This window comes from Lynx rufus, unplaced genomic scaffold (genome assembly GCF_022079265.1).
Source record: "Lynx rufus isolate CCGP_SWC_20201006 ecotype Redwood Valley unplaced genomic scaffold, mLynRuf1.p SCAF_5, whole genome shotgun sequence".
In the NCBI taxonomy this organism is placed as follows: Eukaryota; Metazoa; Chordata; class Mammalia; order Carnivora; family Felidae; genus Lynx; species Lynx rufus.
In genome coordinates, this window is record NW_025814867.1 from 37,072,574 (window position 1) to 37,084,265 (window position 11,692).

An 11,692-nucleotide genomic window follows, 5' to 3' on the forward strand; every position below is an offset into this window, starting at 1 on the left:
TTGCCTTCCTTCCTCCCTCCCTCCCTCCCACCCTTCCTTCCCTCCTCTCTCTCCCTCCATCTCTTTCTTCTTTCTCTTTTTTTCATAAAGATGAGTCAAGTAAAGTTTCAGTTTTCACCAAGGGCTGGGAAAAGGAACACTCAGGTTTATTTTGATAAACTAAAAGCATGAGCCCTCCAGCATCATGTCCCTGAAAATGACACAAAGTCCTAGGAATAGAGATTGGAACTTTGTGGTGTACTCAGTAAATGAGCATTTGCAATTCTTAGTAAATAATCATTTTAGTTTTTCTTTGTTTATATCCCTTCTTCCCTTCTTCTTTCAGTATTTCTTCTGCTTCTGTACTTATAAAAAAGATTTGGAAGCTGGAAATAAATGTTCCTGATATTCTCCCTCCTGAAAAAGAGTGGATTGTAGTGTTTGGGCAATATTTTAAATTACAGAAAAAATTTTAATTTACTGAAAGTCTCTTATTCATATTTTTGAAATATTTTACCATTATAATGTTGAAGTATTTTAAATGTAAACATACATGAGACCTGTGAATTTAAAGTATTCCGTAAGTCGAGTCCTTTAGGGAACATGCTACAAATTGCTTATGTGTAGTTTTTCACATCCCATTGGTTCCCAAACTTTGCTAAACTTTGGAATCACCTAGGGATCTTTTAAAAATACTAATGTCTGACTCTCAGCCCTAGATTTTATTTGATCTGGGGTGCAGCCTGGGTATCTAGATTTTCAAAAGCTCCCCAAGTGCTTCTGATGTGAGGCAAGTTTGAGAACCATGGCCACGTAGGCTTAAATGCTGTTATATATGGACTCTTGTTTTGGTTGCTCAAAGCTTCAATTACACATTTGACAGCAACTTTTCAAATACCCAGAAAACATGTAATTTTGGCAGTTGCAATATATATGAGACCAAAGATAATCTGTATTCATCTTGTATATTCTCTTGTCCTTGTACACTCTCGTTCTTCACACGTACCTCCAGAAGTAGATCTCTTGGCTATTTCAAGACCTGAAGAAATACCGACCCGGAAACTGATTTGAACAAATTGTAGCTCTCGGTTCAAGTGGCTGCCCAGCCAGCATTGTATTGTAGATAGCACTTCTCAAAAGCACAGCCAAAGTGAAAATTCTAAGAGTGCAAAAAAATATTTTGGACCCAAGCATAAACCTGAGGTGATTATACTTAAAGAAAAAAAGAAGAGGGGCGCCTGGCTGCCCCACTTGATACAGCATGTGACTCCTGGTCTCAGGGTTGTGAGTTCAAGCCTCATGTTAGGTTTAGAGCCCACTAAAAAGAGTAAAAATAAAATGAAATTTTTAAAAAGGAACAAAAAAGATGTATGTGTGCATAAGAAAATCTCACTTGTCCCGGTGGTGAGAAACCTGGCTGAAATCAATTTAAAAATTTTGTCCCTTGAGTAAGGGAGCCAAGAGTTACAAAAACACTGGCCAAAAAATATTTGGTTAACTGGAATCCAGCTAACAGTAATGCTCAACTGCAAGACAACATTAGGCATATCCAAACGAGTAGTAAGAAATCGGCTTGGACTTGAGTCCTGGGTTAGTGCATCTGCCACTCACCCTTCTGCTCGTTCTCTATCCTCAGCAAGCTCTTGATGCTCCAAATCCTGCCCTGGAGACACCGCAGAGTCCTGAGTCATCAAAGCAGATACAGGTGTGTCCAGCAAATTCTTTTTCCTAAGGCAAGAAAGTAGATTACAATTTGATAAGATTCCGAATAAGTCTATTTAACAAAAGACAAATTCACAACTAACAGAAATCCAATTCACCAGAGCATTCCAAGACTAGAGGTCTTAGGGTTTAGCCTTATAATTAGACATTGAAAAGTCATGTCATATTGCATTGGTTCCTCAATGTGAATGTCTGCTTCTTTTGATAAACTTAGAACGAAGTCAGGAAAGTAACTGAATAAGATAGCTGTTTTCAAACAATCACCAAGTAAATATGTGTTGAGCTCTAGTTCACACTGGGTCCTATCCTGGGCATTTGGGGATACCACAGAGAATTAAGACAACCGTCTAAGAGAGGCTATATGGTGTGGTGTAGAACACAGATTCCTGTCAGTGTTACTATTCACATTTTAAATGAGAAACTGAAGCTCATCGATGTTCTGTAGCTTATCTCAGGTCACACCGCTTTCCAGGGTTGTTGCACAGACTGGAAATAATGTATATGAAGCACATAGCACATGACTGCATATAGTAGGGGCATAATAAATTGAAGACTATAGTCAGTAAGTAGCAGCTGGTCAAATGACCCTAGGTCAGGGAACAAAGAACTAAACCTGGCTACCTTAATTAAAAGTTCCAAAGGAGGTGAGAGAAGGAAGAGAGCTGGGTCCTGGGGAACAGTTTAAAAGGAAAGTTTTTATGCACAATGAAAGAAAAACCTACTTAGAATGAGTGGAGACATTGGAGTCCATCCCAGGCCCCATCCTTACCACATGCCAGGCGCAGGAGCCACCTGGGCCACGTCAGAGTTGCAGAGCGATCTGTGCAGGTCATGGGTGGGATTCAGGTATAGACTTAAGGAAGACGAAACCTGATGTCTCATCAAAGGAAGAAAGTGATTTTTGAAAGGGGATGATGCTTGCTTATTTTCCAAAAGTTAAAATGAGCTTACATTTTTATATAAAAGTTTCATAAACATAATGAAATATCAGGGGAAACAAACACATATGAGTGAAATATGCAAAGAAGGACCAGAGAGAAGTCATTTTTATTCTTCCAGTTTGTCAGGGATTATTTGGAATGTTTGTTTCCTACAGGAGGAGATGGGTCTAAAGTAGATGGATAAACTGCTTAAAGGGACGTAGAGCTGCCCTCAAAGCAGAAGGTATGGATGAGGTTTTCATAGAAAACAGTGATGAATTATTGAGTTTAAGACTTCAAGCCACAAAGAATTAAAAAATATTCCCAAGTGTTTATTTAGAATATCAAATTTAAGATGTTTCATTTAGGTGACAAAGCATGGATTGAAAATTCAACAAATTGGGCTTCTTAGGAATTGCAGGTCTTGAAATCCTGAGTCTATCAGATCGATTTTTATTTATTTTTTTTTTTTCAAAGTTTATTTATTTTTGGGACAGAGAGAGACAGAGCATGAACGGGGGAGGGGCAGAGAGAGAGGGAGACACAGAATCGGAAACAGGCTCCAGGCTCTGAGCCATCAGCCCAGAGCCCGACGCGGGGCTCGAACTCACGGACCGCGAGATCGTGACCTGGCTGAAGTCAGACGCTTAACCGACTGCGCCACCCAGGCGCCCCTATCAGATCGATTTTTAAAGTTTATTATATTGTATATATCATTAGGGCAGTTTAATAATAAGACTTAATTTATATAAATTGTCTGGACATGAAAACTAGTGAAAATACATAATCCTTGATTCTTAAACAGTTTGTTCTGGGCACTTTTAAGTCTTACAATTTTTTTTTAATGATATAAGGAAAAAATCAGATACAAGAATTTTTGAGGGGGAGGAGGTTGCCTGGAAGACTTATCAGATTAGCCATTAGCCATTTTGATTATCAAAAAATTTTTCAAAGACTGAGTTTTCCTGGATTGTCTAGGAAAAAGAATTGCAGTCATGTAGGTTTAGTTATTCTTTCAATAAATATTGCTACCTGCCATGTGCCAGGCTCCATTTTGGTTTGGGGAGGGATGCTTGGTTTTCTCCCTTTAGGATTTTCAGATCAGAAAGTATTTTTGTTCCCTCTGTGTGTCAGTAAACTTTTATATCTCTCTGGGTAGAGGTGAATTTTGTTCTTTCTGCTTTTTCTCAAGTTTTCTGCACTGAATATGTATTTACTTTAAAAATCAGGAAACCGTATATTATTTAAAGCAAGGCAGGGCCCATCACAGTTAGACCTGGGTATGTGGGGCATGTCCAGGCTGGCTCTGGCAATAATCAGTCCCTGAGAACCCCTTTCTGGCCAAAGGGTATTAGCCTGGGTCCTGGGAGTAAGGCTAGGATGTCCAGTCTAAACCAGCAGAATATCCCTGGACAGAGCCAGCAATTGGTGCCTAAGGCTGGGGCCTGATTATTTGTACCGCAATCCAGAGTATGAGCTGTGGTGGTCCGTGGTGAAAGTTTTACCAAACCCCAGAGAAAGAAAAGCAAGTACAAGGCAACAAAGTTTCTCTTGCAGGATTCACTTCAAAATATCTTCTTAGGAAGCAGTTGATATTTGACAAAAGTAAGATTGGAGACCTCTGACCCTCCCTCAAAATTTTTATGAAATTTTACTGACCTGTGAGATCTCAAATGCTGGGAACCCCTGGACTGGGTGACCTTGAAGGGCACTCCAATTGTAGGGAAATATTTGTGCTTCAGTGGAAAACGAATGCATTGCCTAGAGGAGCATATGCAAACTTTTTCTGTAAAAGACCAGAAAAAATCTTTCTTATTTCTTAGACTTTGCAGAAGGCAACTACTTACCTCTGCCTTTGTAGTGGGAAAACAGCCATAGCTGATGTGTGAAGGACTGAGTATGGCTGGGTGCCAGTAAAGTTTTATTTACAAAAAACAGGTGGTAGTACTAGATTTGACCCACAAGTAGTAATTTACTGTTCCTAGTCAAAAATTATCTTGTTATTAAACTGACTAGGTTATCTGATTCTGAAGGAGCTATTTTACAATTCTATAAACTGTAGATAATTAATGGGAATGCAAATGCGTATAGACACGCAAATGACCCTCCCCCACTGCATTAGTCAGTCAGGGCTATGATACCAAAGGATTGCAGACTAGGCAGTTTAAACAACAGCAACTTATTATCTCAAAGTTCTGGAGGCTCCAAGTCCAAGATGAAGGTGTGAGTGGGGTTGATTTCCTTTAAGCCTCTCTCCTTGACTTCTAGATGACTACCTTCTCCTGTCTGCCATGATCTTCCTTCTGTGTATCTCTGTGTCTTAATTTCTTCCTATAAGGACACCAGTCATATTGGATTAGGGCCCATCCCAGTGACCTTACTTAATTTAATCATCTCTTTAAAGACCCTACCTCCAAATACAGCCACAGTCCGAGGTACCTGGGGGTTAGGACTTTAACATACGAATTTTGAGAGATACAACTCAGTCCAGTATCAGTACCCGCAAACCAGTTTTATGTTAATTTGCTCATTCATTTCAACATTCCTTTGCTGCATATAGGTTTATGGTTTTTATTACTTTTTTCAACTGGTTGTAACCCCAGTTTTCTCATGAATGAGTTAAATAAAAATCTTTAACATGTGTTCATTTTTATTTCGCTATGACAGTCCCAGTTTTACCTTTTTTTTTTTCCTTAAGATTATCCATTGACACGACCCGGAATGTCACAATACCATCAAAGAACCTAAAGCACCCTAAAGCCTATTTTTGACATTCTGCTTCCGTTAACCAAAGTTCTGAGCAAGAGCCCTTTCTCTTTTTGTTCTCTTATGAAACACACAGCAGAAAGAAGAGCCCCCCGAACAGAGGGCTAGGGGATGTGGTGGCAAGCCCAGAAAGCAGCTAGCATTTTCCCAGCAGTTTGGTTGAGGTGCCTGGGGCCAGCTGACTATTACATATTTTTAAACCAAGTCTCCTCACCCTGCCTCTCCCATCTGCACTGCCAGTTGTCTCATACATTCCTGCCGTGCCCATGCTTCCTGCATGCCGCGGGAGAAGCTGCTGGGGAAAGAGAAGCAGAAGGGAGAAAGCCGGGAGCCAGAAGAACCAAGGGGAGCTTCATCAGTTCACCTGCTAGGGCAAAGTGTGCTGAGCCCCTGAGGCCATCGATGCAAACAAACATTCCAGAGACACACCCCGAGGCAGGCTCCATTTTAAAGTCCCTGTACTAATAACTCCCCTTGAAGGTTTGCCAGTTCAAATGCAGGATGTCCAGTTAGATTTAAATTGCAGAAAACAACAAATTGATTTTTTTCTAGTATAATTATGTCCCAAATGCTGTATTGGACATACTTACACTAAAAAGTTATCTGTTATGCATGAGTATAGATAATCAATGAAGAATACCCTGTGGTCAAGATTAGAGAAAACGCGGGAAAACTAGCACAGCACCTGGCACAGGCAGAGCTCCACCTGGGTTGCCTGAATCTGTCAATTCTATCTTCCAGTACAGTTCCTGCAAATTTCTTCTTTCGGGTCCACATGTGTGCTGTCTCCTACTCAAGGAGTCGGCTGGGCAGCATTGCCAGCCTCACCACCCCTGCTGCCAATAATAAAAATGCAACCAAAGCTTCCATTTACTGAGCACCTACTATGTGCTGGGCACTGTACTTGGCACTTTTTGTGTATGACTCCCCATGCTCACCGTCATCCTGTGAGTATATTCTGAATTTTATTGATGAAGAAAAGAAAGCTCCAGAGGTTAATACACAGTTAGGTGCTGAGTAAACCCAGGTCCACCTGACTATTCTTGGCTGTGAGGTCACTGTTTTCCCAGGTTGGAACTGCCCCTGTCCCTTTTCCCTGAAATGTCACCTGTGGGGGGGGGGGGCTCCGAGCAGACTTAGTGGACTAAACCCAAGGAAGAAATAATTTCTAAGAAGTATTTTGTAAGCCCTAGATGGAGTAGCACGGCTGGGACTAGAGTGAGGTGAGCAAGGCACCCAGGGCATGATATTTAAGGAGTACTCAGTCTCCAGTGCACAAAAGCACAGCGTGGAAACATGCACAAAACTGAGAGTGAATGCCTGAGTCATGCACCTTGGGCCTTGTGTTCCTTCCACTCACCCTACTTCTGGTCCTGTGGGTTAATGGCTTGGGTGTAGACACTTAGAAGAAAGATCCTTTTTTTTTTTTTTTTAATGTTTATTTATTTTTGAGAGAGAGAGAGAGAGACACAGTGCGAGTAAGGGAGGGACAGAGAGAGAAGGAGACACAGAATCTGAAGCAGGTTCCAGGCTCTGAACTGCCAGCACAGAGCCCGACCTGCTCGAACTCACAAACTGTGAGATCATGACCTGAGCCGAAGTCGGAAGCCTAACTGACTGAGCCACCCAGGCATCCCTAGAAAGATCCTTTTGAAACTACACTTCTTTATTTCTTTGTCTCCTCGAAAATAACCATGTACATTCATTCATTCCACAAATATTAATTCAGGGTTTACCATGTATTAGGCCATGTGGTAGGAGAAAGGAATCGAACCCAAGACAGACCATGCCGATCCTGAATATTTCTCCCTTTGGCTAGACATCTCTATTAGCCAATATGGATCAATAATTCTTCCTGTTTCTCTTTAGTTGATGCCAAGGACCAAGAAGCATAATGCCCAGAGGGATTTAAGAACCAGAATTCAGTTTACCCTCTTCCTTTTCTCCTTACAAGAATTTATCCCAGGTGTATGCTTTAAAATCCTTGTTCTTAAAAACCTGTGAAATTAGGACTTGTAAACTCCTTGTTACAGCTCCCTTAAAGTGGAAAGTTACAGGCAGGCAAAAAGACACATCCAGACTGGATCTCAGTGAATGTTTTTTTAACAAATGCCAGTGGAATGAAGGGGCGAAGGCGGCTCAGGCACATGTCATAACTGGTAATAAGGCAGACAATGGCGAAATAGCAGCTCAACCAAACAAACATTCGGATGCCCTTGTTCGCGCCCCGCTTCCTGGGGAGCGCTGTGCCCTCCGGCCCTCGCCTTTGCTTGGTTGTGTTCCGGGCTAGGCCCATAAAACAGAACAGCAGACACTGCAGGGCAGAACTTCGCCCAGACATGTGGAATTTTCACTGTTTTTATTACTTTATATGTCTCCGTTGGCAACATTTCATAGTTCGGTGTTTGATCTAGTGATGGATCATTCAGTGTTTAACCCATCCTGTCGCTTAGGTCTGACATGCAGTGTGTGGGCTGTCCAGTCATCTTGCCTCACCCTCTAACAGTCCACTCGGGTCATTTTGTCACTCACTGTGCCCTACCCCATCATGTATAGGGTCGCAGAAAGGAAGTGAAATACATCCATCCGCTTGATTTTGGAAGAGGTGTTTAAGATGAAGGTAGAAACCATTAAATGAAGTCTGGATTCTCTGGGAATTTAAATTATATTCTCTGTTGGCTCACCCTCTCCCACCACCCCCCGCCCCCCTTTCTCTCCTGCTCTAGAGAGAGCTTTCTCTCTAGGAAGCTCAGCTAATTAGTCTCAGATATTACATTAAGCTGAGAATTTTCTTGTGTGTAACACTAGAGACACAGCGAAGGAGCCAGTCGCTTGTCACCTTCCATGCACGGTGACCATCTTGCCAGTAAAGGTGACTGTAAGCCAGCATTACTTCACCCAAGTAACAAGGAACAGTGGAGAAGACCAAGAGCAAAATGCAGTTCGAACTCAAAGTTTACTTTCAGTTATACGCCCATGCAGAAGACTAACTTGGGGAGAATGTGTGTGAAAAGTTTCCTTTGGAAGAAATTGCAGAGGGAGCGTGTGCCCAGTCCTTCCCGGCTTGGGAGAAGGTAGACAACTGAAATCTTGTGTCATGAGGACATACCTGCACTTGGCCCCGTGCTGTGCTGGAGTGGATCGTGCACACCTCCTACCGACTCCATTTTCAGGGTGCCCTCACCTTCGTAGCTTGAATTAGGCCGTGGTGGATATACCTGCAACACAAAAATCAGCAAATCCTACAACTCAGGGTTTGCTTTTTCTGGAGAATGGGTTTTTAAGTATTTACCAGCACTTCACTGACTTGCCCCTGAAGTTAACTGTGCTTGGTCAGATGGGAGTCTGCCCAGAATCTGGCAGGTCTGGTTCCATTTTTAGGAGGTGGGCAAGGTTGTAGGGGAGAAGCCAACCAGCCACACATGGCTGCCCATGAAGGACACTCACCAGACAGAAAGGGGAAGAAAGGCCAGGAAAAGCTGGATACGAAGCTACGTAAAAGACGAGAGTGAGAGAACGCAAAAGCCGGGGGCAAGGACCAGAACCGGAACAAAAAAAGAAAGAAATACAGAGAGGGGGAAACTGAGTGGTCTATGAACTCACTACAGAAATTTTACATAAGGTCCCAATCGCTTGAATCATCACTCCACAGCGCAGGTTCATTAAAAATGTGATGAAGCTAATGTTGGCATGTGATTTATTTGATTAAAGTTACTTTACATTAATGGCATCTGCCACCTCTTCCACATGCACTGACTTAAAGCAAACATGATTCATTTAGCTGCAAAAGTATAAAACAGAGAGAGTTACAAGTGTCCCCCACAGGCTCCTGAGGAGGACTTCCATCTGATGGAAATTCTGTCCTTCAGGCATAAACCCCACCCCAAGCACCTGCCACAAACCTAAGCCGTAGACCCCAAACCTGCAGTTATGAGCTTCTGGGCTGCTGAACATCACTGAAAAGACTCTGGGATTCCTTCCTGCCCTGAAGTTCACCCTTCTAACAGCTTTGAGGATCAGGAATTGGGATGTGTCATAAGCTAAATAATGCACCCCAGAGATATTCATGTCCTAATTCCTGTAAATGTTGTATGGCAAAAGGTACTTTGCAGATGTGATTAATTTAAGGACTTTCAGATGGGGAAATAACCCTTCATTAATAATAACAACCCTCCTTCTAAGAGGGATACAGGAGGAGCTGGTTAAAGAAGGCTGTTTAGGGAAATATGCCATTGGTAGAGTTATGCACGTTGAAGAAAAAGAAAAGGGCCACAAGGCAAGGAATAAAGGAAGTCACTAGAGACTAAATAAAGCAATAAAATGGATTCTCCCCAGATCCCTGAGAAGGAACCAGCCCACAGCCAACACCTTAAATTTCAGCCCCGTGAAATTTTTGGGTTTTGAATTTCTGGCCTCAAGAGCTATAGGAGAATAAATTTGTATTAAGTCATGAAGTTTGTGGTAATTTGTTACAGTGGCCATAGGAAACTAAAACAGGGTATAACATATTTTTCAAAGCCTTGGAATTAAAGAATTTTCTGAGGCCTTAAGAGAGTTAGGAAAACATAGAGGTTGATTATTCTGTGAAAGAAAAACTATGAATTTCACTAATGAGTAGACCATGTCTGCTGTTCCCCAACCTTGACCTTGACCCTGCCCCAGGCCTTCTACTTTTTAGACCTCTTTAGAGGAAGGACATGAGAGGAATGAGGAAGGGGTTTTATGGCAGCCTACCCAACAGCTGTCTCTCCTTCTTCCTTGCACACAGATGCCAAATATTTCCAGGGGAACTACATGCCCTTACCTAGAGGATGAATTATGATTGGTCTAAACTCAACATCTTTTTGCCAGTAATTGGTCTAGGCACAATCATGTGACATCACCCTGGCCAATGAGAAGTAAACAGATGCTTGTTGGGATGTTGTTAGATGTTAGATTTTTTGGCCTAAATAAGTGAACCATGTGAAAGAAAGCCATTTTGACCCCTGCCTTTTTAAATGTTTGTTGTGTTGTAAAAGGGCAATGATGCCTTGTGCTGGGTGGCCATCTTGAGACCATAGTGTATGAGCTTGAAAACAAGAGCTAAACACGAGGAGGCAGAGTGGCAAGATGGGAGGACGTGGGTTCTTGATGACATCACTGAGCTGACCCTCCTTCTTTCAGACTTCTTAAGATGATAGCCTCTTTAGAGTTTAGATTTGTACTGACAGTTGAGTTTCTGATTACTTGCTAAAATGCATTTAAAGAATAAAAGAGGGAAGGGAAGCCAGAGGGATACATGTCAGCCTTTGCAGAAATGAGCTGTAAAGTCTACAGCTGCTCTCAGAGCCCCAAAAGTAGGAGTCCCCAAAGTGGACTGGAGGCAGGAGGCAACCAACACACCTTTGGCTAGTAAAGGTGCACTTTGTGCACTGCCTGCTTACCATGAATCCCTTCTCAAACTCTGGAGCTGGTTATCCAAGTGACAGTGTTACTTAGGCACCAGCACTGAAACCATGAGAAAAGCGTGTCATAGCAAATATCAGAGTAGTCATAGGAAAAAATTAATTGTTTAAAATTTTCTTACCCTAATCCAGAATCTAATGTGATTTGGATTTGGATTACATATGGTAAAAGGCACAATATTTTTGGTGCTCAGACTCTCAAGCAATGAAACCACAGAGTGATTAATTGTACAGACCTTAGGGCCATGCTACTTAGGTTTCAATCCTGGTTCTGTTACTCACTACTTGTATGAACTTGAGCAAGTTACTTGGGTGTTTTTGGCCTTAATTTCCCCATCTTGAAAAGTAATGATACCGGGGCGCCTGGGTGGCGCAGTCGGTTAAGCGTCCGACTTCAGCCAGGTCACGATCTCGCGGTCCGTGGGTTCGAGCCCCGCGTCGGGCTCTGGGCTGATGATGGCCCAGAGCCTGGAGCCTGCTTCCGATTCTGTGTCTCCCTCTCTCTTTGCCCCTCCCCCGTTCATGCTCTGTCTCTCTCTGTCCCAAAAATAAATAAACGTTGAAAAAAAAAATAAAAAAAAAAAAAAAGAAAAGAAAAGTAATGATACCAGTAATAGCACCTACCTCTTAGGGTTGTTATGAGGCTTAAATTACACACACACACACACACACACACACACACACCATTTAGACAGTACCTGGCATAGAGCAGATGCTATATGTTTATAAGTTCCTGCTGTTATTATTATTGTCAGAACCTCTAAAATATCTCAGTGTGGTCCTCTTGGCCACAGGGAAATGACTTGAACCAAGTCCCATCAGACAGAGACCTCCCCACATTGTATGACTGAGGGCCACAGA